This window comes from Canis lupus, chromosome 27, assembly GCF_011100685.1.
Source record: "Canis lupus familiaris isolate Mischka breed German Shepherd chromosome 27, alternate assembly UU_Cfam_GSD_1.0, whole genome shotgun sequence".
In the NCBI taxonomy this organism is placed as follows: Eukaryota; Metazoa; Chordata; class Mammalia; order Carnivora; family Canidae; genus Canis; species Canis lupus.
In genome coordinates, this window is record NC_049248.1 from 26,888,068 (window position 1) to 26,911,861 (window position 23,794).

The following is a 23,794-nucleotide window of genomic DNA, read 5'->3' on the forward strand; positions in this document are numbered from 1 at the left end:
ATGTGGGACTTCGATCCCAGGTCACCAGGATCAGGCCCTGGGCTGAAGGCGACGCTAAACCGCTGAGCCACCGAGGCTGCCCACTTCAAGTGTTTTAAACACACAGTATTTATATATTTACTCCAAATTGTAAATCAATAAAGCAGGCTCTATTATCATCCTCATTTACATATGAAGAAACCAAGGCACTGAGAAGTTAAGTGACTTTCCTAAGGTCATACAGATAATAAAAGGAGTATCTGGGGCTAGAACCTTGGCAGTTTGCCTTGGAGCCTCACCTCCTAAGCATAGTACTTTACTGCTTTCCTGAAGAGTAGGAAGCATCATTCTCCCCCATTAAACAGTTATTTGAACCTCCAAAGACTGTAATCTCTCTAATGCATGTTCTGGAAAATGAAAGTTCATATTTAAAATCACAAAGCCCATTTTAGACAAAAAGTATTATGCATTTGGTTTAAATAGCAATTATTTTGTCAGACAGTAATAGAGCTCCTCAAATGGGTAATTTCAATGCAATGAAAGTAACTTTCTAGTACACAAACCTATTTTCTAATTTTACAAACCAACAATTTAATTTCCTGGTCATTAAAAAAAGGAAATTTTAGAGTCTTTACTAATTGTTTAATAATACTTTTGGCAAAATTAAAATACCATTTTTTCTTTTGATAACTACTCATTATATAAACCAAGCAAAGGAATAATTCTCTTCCAAAAATAATGTCCAAAATAATATAAAAAGACATGTCCAGAATAATTACTTTCTTTAATAAATTAAAAATAATTTTTAAAAGATGAATATAGTTACTCAAAGTACAATTCTCACATGAAAGACTTGCTGCTAAATATAAAACAGCTTATACACTAAATGGAATAAAAAGGAAGGAGAAAACAAAGTGCTTATACTCAGAATGCTTAAAATCAACTGGATGGTTTCCACCATGGACTATCTCAAGCTACCAAAGTAAGGTCACTGCACATAGACTTGGGAAGAGATGTGTACAATCTGGATTCATGGCACATCTGAGCAAACTCCAGTGCACCACTGGCTCATGAGTCACCACATTTCAGGTACAAACATGAGTGTCTACTGTGTGTAGACAGGGACTACAAGTAGAATGTATCCAGGACTATAAGAGTAAGAAGGTCTTGTGCAAGGTCAGAGATGTATCTCAGACTCAGAAGGATAATAATCATGATTTGCAAAATGTCTTCAGAGATCACTTAAACATATAGCCATATCTTGGAGATATTATAGGTTTGGTTCCAGACTACTGCATTAAGGTGACAATTACAATAAAGCAAGTTAAATGATTTTTTTAGTTGCTCAGTGCATATAAAAGCTATGTTCACACTTCACTGTAGTCTACTAAAGGTGCAATAACACTGTGTCTGAAAAAAAAAAAAAACAAGGTACGTACCTAAAAATGCCTTATTCCTATAAAAAAAAATGCTAACCATGATCTGAGCATTCAGAGAACTGTGACCTTTTTGCTGGTGGAGGGTCTTGCCTTGATGTTCATTGTTTCTAACTGATCAGGAATGGTGATTGTTGAAGGTTGCGGTGTCTATGGAAATTGCATAAAATAAGGCAGTGAAATCTGCCTAGTTGATTGACTTTTCCTTTCATAAACATTTTCTCTGTGCCATCTGATAGCATTTTACCCAGAACTTCTTTCAGAATTGGAGTCAATCCTCTCAAATCTTGCTGCTTCTTTATCAATTAAGTTGATTAGTATTCTAAATCCTTTCTGTCATTTCTACAATCTTCACAGCATATTCGCCAGGAGTAGATTCTACCTCAGGAAACCACCTTCTCTGCTCATGCATAAGAAGCGACTCCTAATCCATTAAAGTTTTATCATGAGATGGCAGCAATTCAGTCCCATTTTCAGGCTACACTTCTAATTCTCTTGCTATTCCTTTTTTTGGATAATAAATTTATTTTTTATTGGTGTTCAATTTGCCAACATACAGAACAACACCCAGTGCCCATCCCGTCAAGTGCCCCCCTCAGTGCCCATCACCCATTCACCCCCACCACCTGCCCTCCTCCCCTTCCACCACCCCTAGTTCATTTCCCAGAGTTAGGAGTCTTTATGTTCTGTCTCCCTTTCTGATATTTCCTACCCATTTCTTCTCCCTTCCCTTCTATTCCCTTTCACTATTATTTATATTCCCCAAATGAATGAGAACATATAATGTTTGTCCTTCTCTGATTGACTTATTTCACTCAGCATAATACCCTCCAGTTCCATCCATGTTGAAGCAAATGGTGGGTATTTGTCATTACTAATGGCTGAGTAATATTCCATTCCCATCACACCCTCAGTTACTTCCTCCACCCTCCACTGAAGTCTTGGGCCCCTCAAAGTCACCTATGGGGGTTAGAGTCAACTTCTTCCAAACTATTTTTCTTGTTGGTATTTTGATCTCTTCTCACAAATCATTAATGTTCTTAATGGCATCTAGAATGGTGAATCCTTTGCAAGAAGCCTTGAGTTGACTTTTCCCAGATCCATCAGAAGAATAGCTATTTATGACAGCTATAGCCTTATAAAATGTACTTTTTAAATAATAAGAGTTGCGAGTCAAAATAACTCTTTGATCCATGGCTGCAGAATAAATACGGTGTTAGCAGGAACATTGTACATTTGTATATTGGACATGTACATCTCCATCAGAGTTCTTGGGTGACCTGGTACATTGTCAATGAGCAGTAATATTTTGAAAGATAATTTTTTTTTCCTGAGCAGTAGGTCTTAACAGTGGGCTTAAAATATTCAATAAACAATGTTGCAAAGAGATGTGCTGTTATCTAGGCTTTGCTATTTCATTGATAGAGCATAGGCAAAGTAGATTAAGCATAATTCTTAAGGGCCCTAGGATTTTCAGAGTGGTAAATGAACATTATCTTCAACTTCAAGTCATCAGCTGTATTAACCACTTAATGAGAGAGTCCGTCTATCCTTTGAAGCTTTGAAGCCAGGCATGAACTTCTCTTGTCTGGTTATGAAAGTCCTAGATGGCATCTTCTTCCAATAGAAGGCTATTTTGTCTACACTGAAAATCTGTTGTTTAGTGTAGTCACCTTCATTAATGATCTTACTGGATCTTTAGAATAACTCTCTTCAGCTTCTGCATCAGCACCTGCTGCTTCACGTTGCATTTTTATGTTATGGAGACAGATTCTTTCTTCAAACTTCATGAACCAATCTCTGCTAGCTTCCAACTTTTTTCTGCAGCTTCTTCACCTCTCTCAGCCTTCCTAGAATTGAAGAGAGTTAGAGTCTTTGTCTCTGAATTAGGCTTTGGTTTAAGGGAAAGTTGTGGCTGGTTTGATCTTCTATCCAGACCACTAAAAGCTTTCTCCATATCAGCAATAAGGCTGTTATGCTTTATCATTCATGTGCTCACTGGAGTAGCACTTTTAATTTCCTTCAGGAACTTTTCCTTTGCATTCACAACTTGGCTAACTGTTTGGCACAGGAGTCCTAGCTTTTGGCTTATCTCGGCTTTCAACACGCCTTCTTGACTATGCTTAATCATTCCTAGCTTTTGATTTAGAGTGTGAGATGTGCGACTCTTCTTTTCCCTTGAATACTTACAGGCCACTGTAGGATTATTAAGTGGCTAATTTCAATATTGTGTCTCAGGAATAGGGAGGTCTGAGAAAAGGAAGAGATGGAAAAACAGCTGGTTGGTGGGACAGTCAGAACACGCACACCCTTTATCAATTAGGTTTGCTGTCTTATGTGGGCACAGTTTGTGACGCTCCAAAACAATTACAACAGTAACATCAAAGATCACTCATCACAGATCACTGTAAGAAATATGATGAAAATATTTGAAATATTGCAAAAATTACCAAAATGTGATAGAGACATAAAGTGAGCAAATGCTGTTGGGGAAATGGTGTCAATAGACTTACTTGATGTGGGTTGCCACAACCTTCAATTTGTAAAAAATGCATTATTTATGAAGCACAATGAAGCAAATGCCTGTATTTGGATTTGTGAATACTGGTAAATCTTATACTTACTGTAGCAATGCAATTCTTTGTGTGTGGTAAACAGGAAAGGAGTAATACATCATAGCTTTCTTCATCTATAAGGAATCTGAGGTTTCACCAAATCTCTTCTTGCTGCAATTCTAGTATTTCCTTTAGGCTCTATAGAAAAGGATGATGAAAAGACAAAAAGGAACAGCAATTTATTAAAACTCTTCTGCCCTCAACTTTTCAGTTAGGCTTGTGTCAAAGTGGCTTTTGGACTCAGTGGCCACACCCTTTGACACAATCTCCATGCTTTAATGGAAGAGAGTGTTCTGCTTTCCTGGGCACAGTTGGCCTTGACAACAGTCCATCTGATATTATGGAAATGCAATGGTACCGTAAGTGAAAGAGAGAAAGCCAGGGAGCAAGACTAGAAGCTGCTTGATCAGCTGCCTCTTTCACTTGAGATTTTCCTTCCAAAGTTAACCTTGGAGATTCATAGATAATATCACTTAAAAACAACTATCACCACGGTCGCATCGTCCAACTGGTAGGACCTTCAGCTCTTTTCCACTATCTCAGTAGAGACATGAACAAATTCCTTCTCTTCTCAGTTCATTAGAGACAGCATCACATTTTTTCTGTGTAGTAACCTTTTCCTACCCCATTTAAATAGTAGGTGCTGTATTAAAAGATAACTAATGTTTTACAGAAATTATTGGCAAATTTAAAATTCAAATCAAAATGGGAGTTTTCCAGCACAGATTTCTTATCAAAACCTTTTTAAGGTCTATTCTACTTTACTTTGGCTGGAGCATTTAATGGGGTGCTCAGGTTTTAGCCTCTTTTCTCAACTTGAATTTACTATGAGTTTGGACATTAGACAACCTTACCAAGACCAATGTGGTGAGGGTGCTTCCAATTATTCCTACTACAGATAGATTTGGTGAGCCACCCCCTCCTGCCAGTAGCAGCTTGTAATCTTCCTCTTCCCAGTTTCTGAATTCCCAGCTGGTTGCCACTGTGCCTAGGATTCCCTGCACTTTTGCCTTCTATCACCTCAGAAATCTGTAAGAGCTTCAGGCTCACTGGGTGAGGAATTTCTGGATCATTCCCTACAAACTTCTCTCCTGGGTTTTAGTTTTCTCTTATCTTATAGGGGATCTTTACTTTGCTATTCCCTGCCAACCCTTTTCACCTCCCCATTTCCTGCAAAGGACGATTCTTCTTTTTCTTGTTCTTTTTCTTACTCCTTCTCTTCCTCTTCATCTTCCTTCTTCTTCTCCTCCTCCTCTTCCTTCTCCTCCTCCTTCCTTTTGCTTTTGAAACATTTATAATTCATTTGTAGAAATAAGATATTTTCTACAAAAATTTTAGGCAACATTTGTGAAAGAATCCAAAAGCAGATGCAGTGATTTTCTTATTAAACTAAAGAATAATCCTATTTAGTGCCTTTATCTGTAGGCAGAGATCTAAAGGAGCACATTCTGGAACCACAGTAGCTATGTGGAGAAAGTTCTTATTCTTTTTAGTGTGCCTTCATATCATTGTCCTACTTCAGCCACTCAGTGATCCTATGAAGAAAGACAGGTACTCTACAGCTTTAAAGATGAGAAAAATGAGTCATAAAGAGATGGAGTCACTTGTTCAAGATGGGCTCTTAGTTCTGGAGCATGTTATTGCCTTTCAAGGATTCTTACTATTGTCTGTCTCCCTGTACTATTCGCACTGTGTGAGGCCTATTCACAAACTTTATAGCCAGGCTGGTTCCATTCTTAGGTCAAGCCAATCTAGCCTCTCAGATGGTCTCTCTGCCATCCAAGTAGTCTTAAAGGCTGACACCATTTTTTGGGATCCTGCTATTTCACATCACTGCCCTCTATCCCCAACTCACCAAAGATCATCAACTCTACATAGCTCAAAGGTTTGCACCCTAGTGAATTTTCCACTTACTTATCTTTTTATTATTTGTTTCCAGTTTGTTTTTTGACCTGCATAGCTCAGGTTATCTGTTTCATGGAGTATCCCAGTACTATAATCATTGCATTATTTGCCTTTTTGCTTCTTCCTCTCTTATAGCAGGAAGGAAATTAAAAACAGAGAAGAAAATAATCCTTCATATGCAGTAAAGGCAATATATGAATAGCAGTAGGGGTCATTTGTACAATGGGTGAAAGCCAACAGTTTGTTTCTGGTATCTATGAGTCTGTTTCTGTTTAAACAGGCCTAGATTTAAAAATCAATTCTATCTTCTGCCAGATGCATGAACACAGTCAAGTTAGCTTCATTCTTTTTAACCTTAGATTTCCCATCTGTAAATAAGTATAATAATAATACCTATTTTGAAGTTGCTCTTGTAATGTTTAAAGAAAATTAAATGATACAACATATGTACAATGCCTAGAAGAGTGCCTGACATTTGGTAGTGTTTAACAAATACTAGATGCTCTATTAAAGATAACTAATGATTTAAAATTTTATGGCCTAGATCTATATGTTTTTTTCCCAAGATATTTGATTTCTATAACCTCTTACTTCATTATTTACTATAAGTCATGTTCCTACTCAAATGCATGGTTGAGGGAAGAGAAAGAAGTCAAACTTATTATTAGTTAGATGAACATGCTGAATTGTTTAAGTTATTTTCATTCTACTGAATATTAAGTTATACTAATTGATATTTTTATAATATTTCAATTATGGCATACTTTCCCATATATTGGAGTAATTTATTTCTTTCAAAATATGAGTATTAAGTTAGAGTTTAAATATAAATTTCATTAATGACATAAATTACTAATAATTTGAGCTTTAATATTCACTATGGAAAATACATGACCTAAACATTTAAGAATTAACAATATTAAGGGGCATCTTTTTCTTCCTGAAAATTGAAAACGGACAATATTTAGAGGCATATATTTTTATACTTGGAAGGCAGGTCGATCCTCTGTAAGATGAATCAAGAATTATTTACTATGGGTGATAAATACAGATAAATAATGAGTAGTTCGGTTTCCAAGTTGGGTGGCGGAATGGCGGAATAAAAAGAAAACAGATATAACAGGCACTTTTAAAGTAAGCATTAATCAATTTTTCCTTACTTAAATAATTCAAAATGGAAATACTCATTTAAAAATGTTTGTGTAGTTATAAACTCAGTAACTGAAAAATCCAAAAAATCCATCATCTTTGCAAGTAGGTAGTCTCCCATTAGATAAGAAGAGTGATTATTTATTCTGGGTGAGGAAAATGCTGATTTGATTTGCTTTTACTGTTCATGTTATCTCCTGGGAGGGGAAAATGATAAAAATTTTAGTAGAATGATGAACTTTCTAAACTCCTTTTTAATGGTACTTATTGCCAGTTTCTTATTGCCTAGAGTACTCGGTTACCATATCTGAGAGTGATAGAGTTTTGCTGTATCACTCTCTTCAGGCCTCCTGCCACAGAAAGTATTATAGGTGAAATCATGTGAGAGCAATTCCCTTTGGCACTTACAGTAACTGAATCTTCTTGGGTGGGATCCAAACTTGCTATACCAAACTTCACACCCCAGTGGGTTGTGTTATATAAATGAGACTCTGATGTGCATGTAATGTTTCTCTTTGTTGACCGTTATGAGAGGATCTTGATTTCTGGTGAGCAAATTTGTTGTCAAATCACTCACCCTGTGAGAATTCAGAATTTATTTCTTGCCTCAGAGGATAATTTCTAACCCAAAGCTAAGTTTTTACATGATTATTTGAAAGTTGAAATAATCTTTTTTCCTCCCTGTCCCATCCCATGCTAAGAGGAGAAATTGATACTGGGAGAATTTTCAGGTCCTGGGATTAGTAATGCAGTATGCCTCCTGGAACATATAATGGTACTCGTACTACCATTTCCATTTTGAAGGAAGGAGGGGGAAGAGAGCTAAGAAAAATAAACCGGTGGGCAAAGTATTATCTCTGGAAGTTGTATTTTGTGTTGGTTGCTACAGTAGCATTTCTCAGACAAGCTATTGTTCAATGTTTGTTGCTCAGTTACTTCATTCAAACCCCATTTATACCTGAAATATAAGTCATGGGGTTATTATTTTTATTTTGATTTTTTATTTTTTTTAAATCAAATTATCCATTAATCTCTAGTGGCTTCTCAGTGTATTGTCCTCCTTTAAAATTGTCCATTTTGGATCAGAATTCTAGTCAGTTTTTTTTCTTTCCCTACAACAGTGATGTGAACATGTCAAATGACTTAGTGGTTCATCTGGCACAAGTAACTGAAAATTTGAATGCTTATCTGAACTTTATCTGAACTATCCTGAGTTTTCTTGGGTCTGTAAAATTGGAACTGAAATCTCATGGAAACTGGCTTTCTCAAGAAATTTTTGGTGAGCCAGAAATACTGTGAGAGCAGCCTTTCCCGTGGTGTTTTGGCAATTTTACTTTGGCCCGGACAAAACCAGGAAGTTCAGAGGTGAATGAGAATGAAAAATAATGAAATGGTAACTGATCTTTTTTTTTTTTTTTTTTTTTTTTTTGGTACTTCAGAAAGATTCAGTTCAAAATGCTTAAAGAACATATCAAGTCAGCCTCAGTAACTATAAGCCTACGAGAAGCATTAAGAGGGAGTTGTGATGCTATTAACAATTAAGTCCATCTATGGTAATGAAAAACGAAATTAAAAACTACCATTTTTTCTTGTTCTTCACACTATTTGACTAATATATCATTTTTAAAATTGCAGATTCTACAAATTATTGGTCAGTTTAATTAACATATATCCCCTAACATTAGCAATGACATGGAAGATAATTTAATGAATTAATATCAACTTTCCTTACCATACCTTAATTCAAATTCTTACCACTAGGTAGATTGCATTTCCATGGATTTTCATATTTAGAGATGAGAACCTGTTACAGTTTACCGTAGATTTTAGTAGATAGATTATCACAGATTTTCATGGAAATCAAGTTTCTATTTGTATGCCAAATATCTCTAGAAGATGCGTGAATTATATTCGTAGAAGCATGCTGAAGGAGAGGGAGGAGGTTCTTATATATTAAACACTAGATCTCAAAAAAAAAAAAAACCACTAGTTCTCAAACCTCGGTCTACTGTGGTATTTTTAAATGGGGATGCCCTGGCCTAACCCCCATCCACTACATCCAAATCACTGATTGTGGAGCCCATGCCGCTGTATTTTTATCTTGCTCCACTGGTTCTCATCATGCCCCACTGACAAGTGTTCACTTAGGTGTCATGATTGCAAAGAGCAATCCTGCATGAAAAATTGTATCTATATAAGGCTTGAAGAGGTTATTTCTATCATTCTTGCTTAATGGTTGAAGATACTAAGACTTAGAGAGTTTTAGTAATTTTCCCAGTTATTAAGTGGTAGAGTTGAAACTCAAATCCTGCTCTTTTGCCTCGAAGCTCTAGACTTTTCCCACTAAAACACCAACGTACTGCAAGCAGAGAAAGGAGGAACATCTGTTCCTACTATTTAAAAAAATTAAAAAGGGATGTTTTGTCTAAGAAAGATATGCCATTATAAACATTAACACCAAGTGTATGACAGACATCTATTTCTAAATTACCTTATGAGACAAAAAGGTAACTGAGTCAATCTATAAATAACTTCTCTCAGATACCTGTTCTTAATTGTGAGTGCTCAGTAAATCCTTTGTGATAGACTGTTGACTTGAAGTTTTTGTTCTCTTTGTAACCCTTCGAAAATCATGGCAATGGAAGTGCTAATTGCGGATTCTGAAGGCTGTATTGTCAGCCATTGGGAAGTGTCCATCTACCTTGTTAGCCACTCCATTAATTCTGTGTCCATTTGTGTGCAGAGGCTTGGACAACAAAGGGACCAGAAGCCATGCTGAATTATTCCATTTTAATATAATAACATATAATTCCTGTAGTGTTCTAGAAAGCCAAAGTTTACAAATGTCTGAAAATTTTCAAAATTTTTTATGAAATTAATGCCCCCCAAAGATTCTTACTTCATTGTTTTTGCTGGCTCTATTTTACAAGCCATTTACCTTCGGTGAACTAAGGTATTGGGCTTTGAATAAATGATGCCCTTTGGATCAGTTGTGTCTGCTCTGTGATTTGTACAGGATTGGCAACCATCAGCCTGGCCTTTATCCCAGGCATTCATTTGAAATGTAGTCACATAAGATAGGGTAGGGCAGGAGGACATGAGGGCAGTGGGATGATTTCCAAGCTCAAGAATAGTCAGGGGGAGAAGTCTATCCCTAGAGGAGAAAAGTAAGTGGAGTTTGTGTGTAACCAAAATAAAAAAGTGCGGATGGTTTCTGAAAAACACTGAAATGTATACAAGTTACAACAGACCGCCCTTAGGCAGTTTTAGCGAGTGCAATTGGCATTCGTACAAAAGATAACCTAACCTGACACTAACCCTGCCAGTAGTTCAGGGATAATATTTTCACTAGGATGAACTGCTCTTGAACTGTTTCTGTAATTTATTTGGTGCAAACAGGCTTTCCTTCAACATCAGACATGCATGTCTTATGGCCACCCATTTGTTTATTGTAAAAACATATTTGTTATAGCCAATGCAAGCAAAACCCTCCTTTCCACTAGTGTTTGAATTCCCCCTGAAGCCTTCTCATACTGTGTACCACAGCCCTGATGATGAAGTATACGCAAGCTTGTTCCAAACCATGTCCCATGTTTTCTTTGGACTTATCTTCAAAATCTATGGCTAAAGAGCAACTCCTAGTGTTTTATGACCTTTTAGCATGATGGTGCTTATCCTTTGGACTTGAAATGATTTTCCTTCTCTTGATGAAAATGTCAAGTGGGCCTGAAGATCCAGTGAGACACTGGACATTGGGCTAACTGAAAAGAAAAGAGAAGAGCTGACTAGATGTAAGAGAAGAATCTTGTTTTAGAAAATTATGGATATGTAGTAAAGATCACTCGGTGGAGTCTATATAAAGCACTATAATGTATGATCAGTTTCATCACCAGTATAGTTATTGATATTATATCATATTCTACATGAGTTGCCAATACTTAGCTACTGGACTGATCCTGAAATGAAGGAGATCTTGGATGATTCTAGAGATGATGGCTTCTATGGGCACTAATTGATTCCAGAAATATTTCCTTGAGTGGCTACTATGTGCCAGTAAACAATCCAGAAAAAAATAATTTCCTTTGCCAAGTCCAGTTATTCTTTTTGTGTTTGGAATGACTCAATCCCCATCTTGTGTTAGTAAAGCAGATTGTTTTGGGTTTATTCCCAAACTTTTGGATGCCATCTTTTAGAATGCCAAAGACTCAAAAGATCTAATGAACATTTTATTTATTTATTTTTTCTAATGAACATTTTAGACTTCATTTATGAGCCTGAAGAGAAAAGGAAATGAGGAATGATTGATTCTTGTTGCCCAGGAACTGCTTCGATAGAGTTGCAGTGATTCTACAGAAGAATTAACACTTTTTAAATAACAGATAGTAGGACTGTTGTTAACACATATGACATCTTCGAGTAATTTGGTGTCTTGTTGGGGATCCTTGGGTGGTTCAGCGGTTTGGTGCCTGCCTTTGGCCCAGGGCGCGATCCTGGAGTCCTGGGATCGAGTCCCGTGTCGGGCTCCCAGCATGGAGCCTGCTTCTCCCTCTGCCTGTGTCTCTGCCTCTCTTTCTCTCTCCCTCTATGTCTATCATGAATAAATAAATAAATATTTTTTAAAAATTTGGAGGCTTGTTATAATAAATATGCAAATCCATGACATCCATGTCACTCTCTTAGATATGTTTCTCTTTGCAATGCACAACTTGCCCAACCATACGTAGTGGCCCTATGTAGTGGCTGTCTCAGACAGTTTGGAGGGACTGCAAACAAATTGGAACAACACATCAATATCAATGTGTATCCTCCCAACAAGGAACATGTGTTAATAATATTCTACCACCAAATTACTATGACTTTCTCCTTCTTTATAGTTTTTTCCTAAACACATATTTAGTTGGGAAGCTGAATTTATCTCGAACATTTAAACAAAAGCTATTTTTACTACCCTTCCTCTTTAATTTCCCTAGATTTTTTTCTCAGTTGAAAGCTCTGTGTTTCTGGTTAATCTAATTTCACCTTGCTACCCATGGATTATAACCTGTTCATATTTCTGGCTGACTTCTTTTTAAGATATTTTCCTCTAAATCAAATGGATGATAAAGTCCATGAATTATCTGACCATGCAGGACAAAAATGATATATAAATACCAGACATCTATGTAACCCCTACATATCTGAACAGTGTGTCATGGAAATTCTGGAACCCCGTAATTCTAAACTAAACTAAAAAAAATGCGTATTTATTTTCCTGCCCTTATAAATGAACTTTCTATCATTTTTGTTAAGTACTTACATGGCAGAAAGAAGAAAGTGAATACAGAATAAATTAGTGAGGTTATCATTTTCTTTTCTAGCCTCAACATCTAGTTCCTGGAAAACCTCAATATCTAAACCTTCAGATAGCTTTTATACTCAGGCACTTACCTCACAGATTTTGCTAAAACAAAACTGAATTGGTCTCTTAGAATTTGGTTGATTTTGAAAAGCCAGCTTCTAAAAATGTGAGCTTATCTTATACTTATCACAATCTAAGACCTATGTGGAATACCCTAATATATACAAGACCTCCTACTAAATACGTGAAATCTTCAAATGTTTTGTAGACATTTGCATAGTGTCCATAGTATACACCAGTTGATGTGGTCAGTTGGGAAGAATTGAGGAACAAAATTGGCAGTAATTATCACAAAAAGTCATCCGTAGAAGTTTGGGTTTGGAACATCTGGTTTGTTGATCAGCAATAGAATGAGAAAGAAACTTGCTACTGTCATCTTTCACTCGTTTTTATCTACCTCTTTTTATCCCTCATTCAATTCTACTTTAAAATTGTATTCTAGTCTGTGGCACGACCTTCCCAACACATATAGCAGGAAACGGCTAGTACACATTAAATATATCTGTTCTCAACTATTTGGACAAAATAAACATATGTATATACAGAGTAGGGATTAGAAAAGTCTCTTTTTTTCTCCCTGAGCTATACTCTAAAACCCCCAGGAACTTCCATAGAGGAAACTTAAGGGTTGTAAGGAAGTAAGATAAGGGACCTAGCAGGAGAGATTTATAGTGTCCCATTCGTATTTCAGTCAGAGGAGTTCTGCTTTTATGTGTCTCATAACTTTGACCTACACATAAAATTTCATTTGAAGAAGGATTCAACAAATGCAATAAATTTAAAACCCATTTGCTTTGGAAATGCTTTGGCATAATACAACCCTTAAGTAATTGCTGTGTATATTCTCCATTCTAACCTTGCCTCCACCTAAATCCTCACTTCTCAAGGGCAGGCCCTGTGTCATAATTAATTCTTTGGCTGGCATAATTGCTTCTTAAATAAACAAGTCTATAATAAAATGCTTCAAATAATTTACTGATATACAATGAAAGTAAACTAGCATCATATAATTTCTAGGGCTGTCGGTTGGGTTTAGACTGATGAAGATTGGTCAGAGAAGAGTAAGGCAATCATAAAGTGAATAATTTCCAAAAAATGCCTTTTAAAAGCTTTGAAGGTGGACTGGTATGCCTCCATGGCATTTCATGTTCTGAAACACTGGATACCTCTAAAAGTAGCCATATTTCAAAGAACACTCCTTTTTTCTTACTTAATTACTACTTCTATTTCCTTTACAGTGGTCCAGGTGCATTTATTTGTCATCTGAAAGAAGAAGGAAATAGCTTTGCTTTTCAGGTTTTGTAGAACATAGTCCCAAAAAAATGTTCTAATACCTCAAGTGCCCAGCCTGTTACAAAAAGAGAAAGTGGTAAATTGTACTACTCATTTCCAATATCCAACGCCTTGAACTCAGACAAAGCCATGTGACTTGCTTTCATTGATGAAATGTGACAGGGAGTCTCATGTGTCCCTTCCATGTGGAAGCTTTAAGGGACAATATGTGCTCCCCCTCTTCTTCTGCAGCACTCAGTTATCAGCAGTACTGTCTGTCCCCTCAGGAGGTAGAGAGTGACGAGCAGAGAGCCAGCTGACCACCATGGGCATTGTAGTGTGAGCAAGAAACACAAACAACAGCAACAGCCACAACAACAACAACAACTTCGGTGTTTTAAGCATAGGAGTGAGAGTGAAAAAGTGGTTTTTGGACGTATGTTTTTATTTTTGCGTGTGGAGTCTGAGTCCAAATGTGTTATCAGACTCTTGTGGTCTTCCTGTGATCTGGGCCAAGTCACTATGTACAAAAACAAACCACACTGGTTTCTAGTCCCCCCTAAAATCAGAGAAGGGGGAGATGGAACTAGTGCAGCTGTGGCAACAACCTTATTGTTAGAGAATGAGGGTATCTGATTTATAAGTGCCTAGAAGTTTCAGTATGAAAAAAAGAAACTATGCATATCAGGGCAGAGTTTTTCATTTAGTGGGAAACCATTCTTGTGTGCATGTGTTGATTAGTTATTTTCATCCTCAAAAATTGAGATGTAAATTTAAAACTCTTACTTTTTACTAATTTAACTAGAATTGTTGAGTTTTAGTGTCTAGATTTAAGGCTACCTTGGGCCAAGTTGCTTTAATTATCTGGGGACCCAGCATTCAACCCTTTCCAGCCCACAGATTACATGTGGGCCTGTGATGGAGAATATCTGAGTGTTCTTCCTGGTAAGCATTAATTGCACTTCCATTGCCTCTCATGGAAAACTTGCCAGGAGCCCAAGCCAATATTTAGACTATTGACATTAATTCTGTCCCTCTCCTTCTCTAAGGTGGTATACAGTAACTTCTAAGATCAAATTGTTAGACAAGCAAAAACATTTTCAGATTTCCGATAATTTTATCTTTCATTTTATGCCAAAGATATAAATTTACATCCAGCATTTGCTATAATCACATGGCCCTCCACAGCTACCCAAGCAAGCAGCCAGCAGAAACAGGAAGTTTAATAAAACCCTATACTTCCATAAAATGTAGCCTGAAATGTGTCATGGACCTGGGCCTCCCCCTTCCAAAGTGATATACTAACATTTTATTTTTTTAAATTGCCTATCAAAATCTAAACATGTTTGATTCCTTAAATGACAAAAGGGAAAGACACTTCTAATGGCTACAGTCCTTGATTTGAAAATGTATGAGAATATGTTTTCATTATCAGTTGCCTTGGTGTTTCAAAATAATACCTTTTTATATCAGCTTCCCAATTTCACACAAGCATAACTTTTATACAATGATCTTTATGGTGATATGTGTATTTTGGAATTAACTGTAACATTTCATTTGTATGTTATACATCATGGTGTTTGCTGCTTATCATAGAGAAAAAGTTTTTTCACAATTTCATTGTGATTTTTCTATTGAGCATATAATTATAAAATTTTCTTAATTGTAATTCTATACTAAGAAGTGATAATTTAGAAGACTAATAAGTGGGGATACCTGGGTGGTTCAGCGGTTTAGCGCCTGCCTTCAGCCCAGGGCATGATCCTGGGGTCCCAGGATCGAGTCCCACATCGGGCTCCCTGCATGGAGCCTGCTTTTCCCTCCTCCTGTGTCTCTGCCTCTCTCTCTCTCTATGTCTATCATAAATAAATAAATAAATCTTAAAAAAAAAGAAGAAGACTAATAGTATCCTTAAGTATATACCAGAGGTTTTAGGCAAGGCTCTAAAGTAAATTGTTTTTTATGCTTTGTAGGGACTATGCCCTTATTTCTAAAATTCAGTTGCACAGGATTGAAAATAAGTTGTAAATAGTCATAAAGAAAGGAATGAATGTGACTAAAGAGTTAGAAATCAAAGCAGTGAGAAATTAAAATGGAGTATTTAAAAGTTTTCTGCCATAGAGACTCCTTAAAATTTAAATACAGAATGTACAGTTTTTAAATGGATAAAATGGGGGTGCCTGGCTAGCTCAGTTGGTAGACCATGAGACTCTTAATCTCAGGGTTGTGAGTTCAAGCCTCATTTTGGGCATGGAGCTCACTTAAAATAAAAATAAAAGTAAATGAATGAAATGAAGAAGATATTCTCATCTTCTTGTCTTAGAAATTACACAAGTAAAGAAAAAGAACAGGAAATAAAAACCTAAAACTCAGTTCCCTGACACTAAGAGATACTTTTAACTCTGAAGCCTGACAGAAGGAAGGCTACCAAATCTTTTGAAACAGAGATGCAAGAAGATGCTGAGGGAGGGTCCTGAGGCTGTGGATCTAACTGAAGGTGGGCAAAGACCAACTCTTTGTTGGGGCAGCATAGTTAGATGAATTGTTTAATTGCAAAAGCCTCCTTAGACAAGGTCTGGTAAAAAGAAAGGACAGGTGGAGCTGGGTGAGGAAATAGAAACACAAAGATAAGCTATTTTGCCCGAAGCAGTTTCTTGGTGAAAACTGGGTAGAGTAAAAAGAATGCATTGTGAGAAGCCCTGAAATATCAATCTCTATCAGCTGGAAAGAGTAATTCACTAATACTCACAGACTAGTATATTCAGAATTCCTTGTGATCTAGAATATAGCCCTAGTCCTCCCACAAACATATCACCCTACAGATAGCTAGTTCTGGAAGAAGTAACTTCATTTAAATAGGAACTTTGAAAAAATTGCCATAAATCATTCAAATATAGTATATATAACCATTCAAAAACTGAACAGTAGAAATGTGTGGGAAATATCAGAAAGGGAGACAGAACATAAAGACTGCTAACTCTGGGAAACGAACTAGGGGTGGTAGAAGGGGAGGAGGGCGGGGGGTGGGAGTGAATGGGTGACGGGCACGGGGGTTATTCTGTATGTTGGTAAATTGAACACCAATAAAAAATAAATTAAAAAAAATAAAAAAATAAAAACCGAACAGTGTTTGGCATTTTAAAATGTTAGGAAGTTATTGCTTCCATTAAATAGGAATTCTAAGTATAGACATACGAGTGTAGGAAATGTAGGGGGAGGCAGCAGAATGTAATGTAATTTGAATTGGCAAGCTAAAAAGAAGTGGAAGAGAAAACAAAACTATCATAGACATAATGGCCTCACTGGATGCAGCACAAAAGAGAATAGACTATACTGAAAACAGTGAGGGGTATTAAATATTGTAAAGGGAGGGGCACCTAGGTGACTCAGTCAGTTAAGCCTCCAGACTTGTGATTCCAGCTCAGGTCATTGGATCGGGGTTGTGAGATGGAGCGCCTCAACTGGCTCTGCACTCAGTATGGAGTCTGCTTGAGATTCTCTCTCTTCCTCTCCCTCTACCCCTCCTCCTACATACTCTTTCAAATAAATGAAGAAATAAATCAGTACAATCTTAAAAAAAGTATTGTAAAGGTTGCAAAATAGAATAGAAAGTTAAAAAGAGATTAGAAGAATTCGAAAATGTTATTCCTGGAAAACAAATATGAACGATCTAATAGAATATCAACACTAGAATGAAACATAAATTATGAAAGAATAAAAATATTTAAAGATGTAATTAAAGAGGGATGCCTTGGTGGCTCAGTGGTTGAGCATCTGCCTTTGGCTCAGGGCATGATCCTGGGGTCCTAGGATCGAGTCCTGCATCGGGCTCCCTGCAGAGAGGCTGCTTCTCCCTCTGCCTATGTCTCTGCCTCTCTCATGAATAAATAAATAAAATATATGTTTTTAAAAAGATATAATTAAAGATAAATTTATAGCACTATAAGTAGCCTTAGATATTTAGATTAAGGGGTTATGTATAGCATAAGCTAGGAAAAATTGCCTTAGAAAACAAACAGAAACACACTCTGATAAGTTTTCTACCTATTAAAAATAAAAAAATTACTTGAGTCTCTTGTTAAAAAGATAATAGTTAAGGTGGACTACAGAAAAGTTTATAGAAAGAATGAATTCTAGAACACAGACAAGAAATAGAAAGTATAAACTAAGAATTTTATATCTGTCCAAATTTATTCAAGAACAAGTAAAGATAATTTTCTAGAGGAAAACTTTCAGTGAACCAAGAACTTAATGTATTAAAAAAAAAAAAACCATAGGATGGAGAATTGAATCCATGTAGCTGTCAAACTCAAAAAAACAGAAGACAGAGTTTATATATTGGGGGATATAAATATTTTAAAAACTGACAATGTAGCAAACAAGCAATTAACAGAAAACAAAAGACAAATATGCTTGAACGCTTTGCTGTCTTATAAGAAAAGAAATAGAAAGTTTGTAATGAACAGCAAGAGACTCCAAATAGCCAATATAATCTTGAGAAAGAAGAACAAAGCTAGAGATACCACCTTTCCTGATTTCAAACTATATTGCAAAACTATAGAAATGAAGACAGTATGGTACTAGCATGAAAACAGACTCATAGATGGATGAAACAGAATCGAGAGCCCAGAAATATACCCATGCATGTATGATCAACTAATATTGACAAGGGCACCAAGAACACTCAATGAAGAAACAATAGTCTCTTCAATAAAAGGTGTTAGAAAAACTAAATATTCAAATGCAAAAGAATAAAATTGAACCTCTGTCTTATACCACTCACAAAAATGAACTCAAAGAGTATTAAAGACTTAAATGTAAGATCTGAAAATGTAAAACTCCGAGAAGAAAAAAGGGGAAATCTCCTTGACACTGGTTATGGAGATGATTTTTTGGATATGACACCAAAAGCATAAGCACCAAGCAGAAATAAACAAAAAAAGGATTGTAGCAAACTTAACAGACCTCTGGGATAAAATCTTTAAAAAAAAAAAAAAAAAACACTTAAAAGCTTCCGTACAGCAAAAGAAATGACAAAATGAAAGGGAACGTATGGAATAGGAGAAAATATTTGCTGATCATATATCCAAGAAGAAGAAAATATCCAAAACAGATAAGGAACTTCATGTAACTCAATAGCCAAAAAACAAATCAGTCAATTTAAAAATGGGCAAAAGACATTAGACATTTTTCCAAAGAAGGCATACACATGGCCAACAGCTACATGAGAATGTGCTCAACATAACTGATCATCAGGGAAATGCAAATCAAAACCACAATGTGATATCATCTCACACCTGTTAGAAGGGTTAGTATCAAAAAGACAAAAGATAACCGATGCTGGTGAGGATGTGGAGCAGAGGGAACCTTGTGCACTGGTGAAGGGAATGTAAACAAGTGCAGCCGTTATGGAAAAAAGTGTGGAGGTTCCTTAAAAAATTTAAATAGACATATCTTATGATCCAGTAATTTCACTTCTGGGTATATATATCGAAAGAAAATGAAATCACTGCTTTGAGGAGATAGCTGCACTCCTATGTTCATTGCAGCATTATTCACAATAGCCAAGACATGGCAACAGCCTAAGTGTCAGCCGACAGATGAATGAATAAAGAAAATGTGATGCACCCACACACAGGAATGTGTCATGAAAAAGGAGGAAATCCTACCATTTGCAACAATATGGATGAACTTGTGGACATTGATAAGGGTAAAATATTAGTAAGTAAGGTCTAAAACAGAACAAAAAGTACATATCAATGATGCCACAAAAAGGGGGGAAAACCTAGAGCATATTAAACTCAAGATAAACATTTCTGTGAAAAATTCAATAGAATGAAAGGGTTTGAAGACTTGGTCTGCTGGGCTACACGACAGGAAGCACATGCCAGGAAGTGTCATAGCTTAGCAGTTGAGAATGTGGGCTTTGGTACTGAATTGCCTGGGTCAAGTTTTAGTATTTTGCACGTTAGCTGCATGAGTTGGAACAAGTGTCTTAACTTCTATATGCCATGAATTAAAGATATGATAAAAGATATAGTATACAAATATTTAGCAAAGCTGCTATATTAACATTAATATCAGATAAGATAGAACTTGAGCAAAAAGCATTAATAGAAATGAGGATGTACATGACGTAATAAGTCATGATCCATGAAGAACATATAGCATGATCTTCAAATTGTATTCAATAGACAAAACCAAAAGAGATATAGAAGCTTTAAGTAAAATTTATATAGCTTTATACCCCCCATTAAAAATTTACATTTCTTTCAAGTCCATATGAAATATTTTTTAATTGACTATTTTTTAGGCCACCAAGGACATCTTAATAAATTATAAGAAATTAATATATATAAACCAAATATATAATATATATAAATATATATATATTCCAAAGAAGGCATACACATAATATATATTTTATATATATATAACCAAATTAAATAATATAATTAATTAATATATATAAACCAAATATATAATATATATAAATATATATATTCCAAAGAAGGCATACACATAATATATATTATATATATATAAAACCAAATTTATGTAATTTTAAATAAATTAAAAATAATTTTTAAGAACCCACATATGTTTGAATTTTGAAATATTTCATATGTTAGGTGAATATTTAAATATAAATAATGATAAAAGTAATATTATATGGAATACCTGAGGGATATACCAAAATGGGTACATGGTAGCACAAGTAAAGACTTTAACATATTTAAAATTTTTAAAAAGATTTAAAACAAATCAGTTAGGCATTCAATTCAGGAATGTAGAAAAAAAAAGAAAACAATAAAAACAGTATACATGATAAAGTAATAAAGATAAGAGCACAAATTAATAAGTAGAAAGTAAAGAAATAATATAGAGAATCAATAGGCCTAAAAATTAGAGCTTTGATAAAAAATTTAAAAATAAGGAGTACATATAGTTAATAATAAAAAGAGACATAAATATAGACATAATACAGATATAAAAAACAATAGGAACATACTAAGTAAATCAAAAGTTTAGATGAAACAGTAGTTTCCTAGAAAAATTAAAATTACCAAAATTCACTGGAGCAAAAATAGAAAACATGAATAAACCAGTAACTATTAAAGAAATTAAAAATCTCTTGCTCCAAAGACACAAAGCTAAGACATCTTTATAGGTGCATTTTAATAAACTTTCTAAAAACAGATATCTGTTAATTTATATAAATTGTTTATGATAAAAGTAAAAATAAAGCTTGCTGGCTCAATCTATGAGGCTAATTTTCTGTTGATACCCAAACTAGTCAAGGACTTTATTAAAAAAGAAAACTACAAAATAATTCCTAAATGGATATAAAAATTCTAAATAAAATATTACAAAGTGAATTTAACTGTTTATTAAAACTACACATTCATCATGTTCAAGTAGTATTTGTTCCAGGAGTACAAAGCTGTTTCAATATCAGAAAATCTACTTATTAGCACATAATTAAATCATAGGTGCAGGAAAAGGTAAAATATTGACACAATATTCCCCGGTAATGGGGAATATCACATAAATAAAACTCCTCTGCCTCATGGATTTTACATTTCAAGTGGATGAATTGAAAGATAATCAAATAAACAGTTAATTATAAAACGTCATGACATAATAATTGCTACAAAGAAAACCAAAGCAGGAAAATGAGGTAGAATGTAATGAAGAGTGCTATTTTGAACAGATACTTGGATGAAGTGAGGAAGTGAGACAAAGTTTTCAGTGCGGGAGCACATCAGGCAGAGGGATCCATGAGTGTGAAGGCTCCAAGGTAGGAGTCTTGCTTGGATCAAAGATTAAGGAGGAACATTTAGGAGCAATGCCTGGTACACATAAGAAGCAGTAACTTGGACAGAGTGATGGAGCTAAAGATAGAAAGTGAAATTGGAGAGATTGCTAGAACCCTGATCATATACAGTTTTGGGTGCCAAAATAAGGACTTTGAATTTTATTCTGGATGTAATGGAAAAACCGTGGAGGGTATTCAGAAGAAGAATGACAAGATCTCATTTGTGTTCTAAATAACCTCCCTGGCTACTGTGTAAAGAATAATCTATACTAGTACAAGTGTAATTTATGGGAAAGCCAGTGAAAGGGGATAAACTAGTTCCCAGAAAATGGCTGTACCTCAGATGAAATGCATTGGTGGCTTCTACTAGGGTAGTTGCAGTGGTGAGCATGATTAAATTGATGCATATATAAAACCTGGTTGCAAATGCATTGGTCAGGATTTTCCAAAGAAACAGAATCAATGGGATGTATCTGTGTTTTATCATAAGGAATTGGCTTGTGCAATTATGGTGGCTGACAAGTTTCAAGATCTGCAGTTGGCAAACTAGAGAGCCAGAACAGCTAATGATGCAGTTCTAGTCCAAGTCCAAAAGCCAGAGAACCAAGAGAGCCTGTGATATAGTTGCAGCTTGAAGGCTGGTAGGGTCTTAAGCCAGTTTCAGTTTGATATTGAAGGCAGGAAAAAAAATTGATGTCCCATTTTGAAAGCAATCAAGCAGGAAGAATTCCTTTTTACTCAGTGAAGGATAACCCTCTGTTCTATTCAGGCTGTCACCTGATTGAATGGGGCCACCCACATTAGGGAGGACAATCCACTTTACTCACTGTACTGATTTAAATGTTAATCTTGGGACACCACCCAGGGACACCTAGGTGGCTCTGGGTTGAGCATCTGCCATTCGGCTCAGTTCATGATACCCAGGTCCTGGGATTGAGTCCCACATCAGCCTCCATGCAGGGAGCCTGCTTCTCTCTCTGCCTATGTCTTTGCCTCTCATGAATAAATGAATAAAATCTTTTAAAACATGTTAATCTTATGCAGAAGCAGTACTGCAGATATACTCAGAATAATGCTTCACAAAATATGTAGGCACCTAATAGCCGAAGTCGACACACAAAATTAACCATCATGACAAACTAGGAATAGTCTGTAGTAAAGAATATCTATGAAAAGCCTACAGATATCACACTTCAAAGGTGAAATTTTAGAAGTGTTTCCAACAGCAAGACCAGGATATCACTATATCCATTTGTAGTCAACAGCATGTTGAGGGTCTGATCCAATGCAATACAAGAAGAAAAAGATTAAGTAGTACAAAATTTGAAAAGGAAACAGAACTACCCTTATTTGTAAACTATGTGATTTTAAACAAAGAAAAACCAGGAACTCTTCAAGCTACTAGAATTAATAAGAAAGTTTGATAAGTTTACTAGACTCAAATCAGCATGCTAAAATCATTGTCATTCCACAAACCAGCCAGAAAATTAAATAGAAAGAAAAGCATATAAAATACATGGTGATCAACCTAGTACATGATAGTTAAGATCTCTAAGAAGAAAATTAAATATATTTGAAGAACAAAAAAATATTTGAATACAGTTAGCACTACTACCTTCAAGAATTGTAATGATGTCGATTTCCCTTCAAAATACCCTATAAATAAAACTCTAAGCAAAATATGAGACTTTATGGAAATTGACAAGCCAATCTTAAAATTAATATGGAAGCACAAAGAATCAAGAATTGCCAAAATAAATCTGAAGAAGAATAAGTTGGGGGGAGGGGGAAATTTGTCTGAGCCAATAAATCAAGAATTTATAGAGCTATAGAAAATGAGACAGTGTGGTATTGGCATAGAAAGAATCGAATAAACCAAAGGAACATAATAGAGAGCCTAGAAACAGATACTTACATATGTGGAAACTTGAAATATGACCAAGGTGGCACTACAAATCAATGAGAAGAGGCAGGACTGTTCAATAAATGGTACTGGGACAATTGGTTAACCATATGGAAAAAATAAAGTAAAATTGGATCCCATTCTCACACCATATACAAAAATAAAGTCCAGATGGATTAGAGATCTAAATGTTAAAAGCAGCTTTTGGTAAAAAATATGGAATATCTTCATAACATTTAGATGTGGAAAAATTTCTTAGACAAGACACAAAAAGTAGAGCCAAAGATTGGTGAATTTGATGATACCAAGATAAATAAA

The 23,794-nt window shown here is 35.5% G+C and overlaps 1 long non-coding RNA gene and 1 other non-coding gene across 2 annotated transcripts in view; both read left to right on the top strand.

Moving 5' to 3' along the window:
- Positions 1-23,794, top strand: part of LOC119866408 — a 91,706-nt gene that overhangs the window by 62,142 nt on the left and 5,770 nt on the right. The window lies entirely within an intron of this gene.
- TRNAK-CUU lies at positions 15,933-16,005 on the top strand. Its single transcript has one exon. It is a non-coding gene; the product is annotated as a tRNA-Lys (tRNA).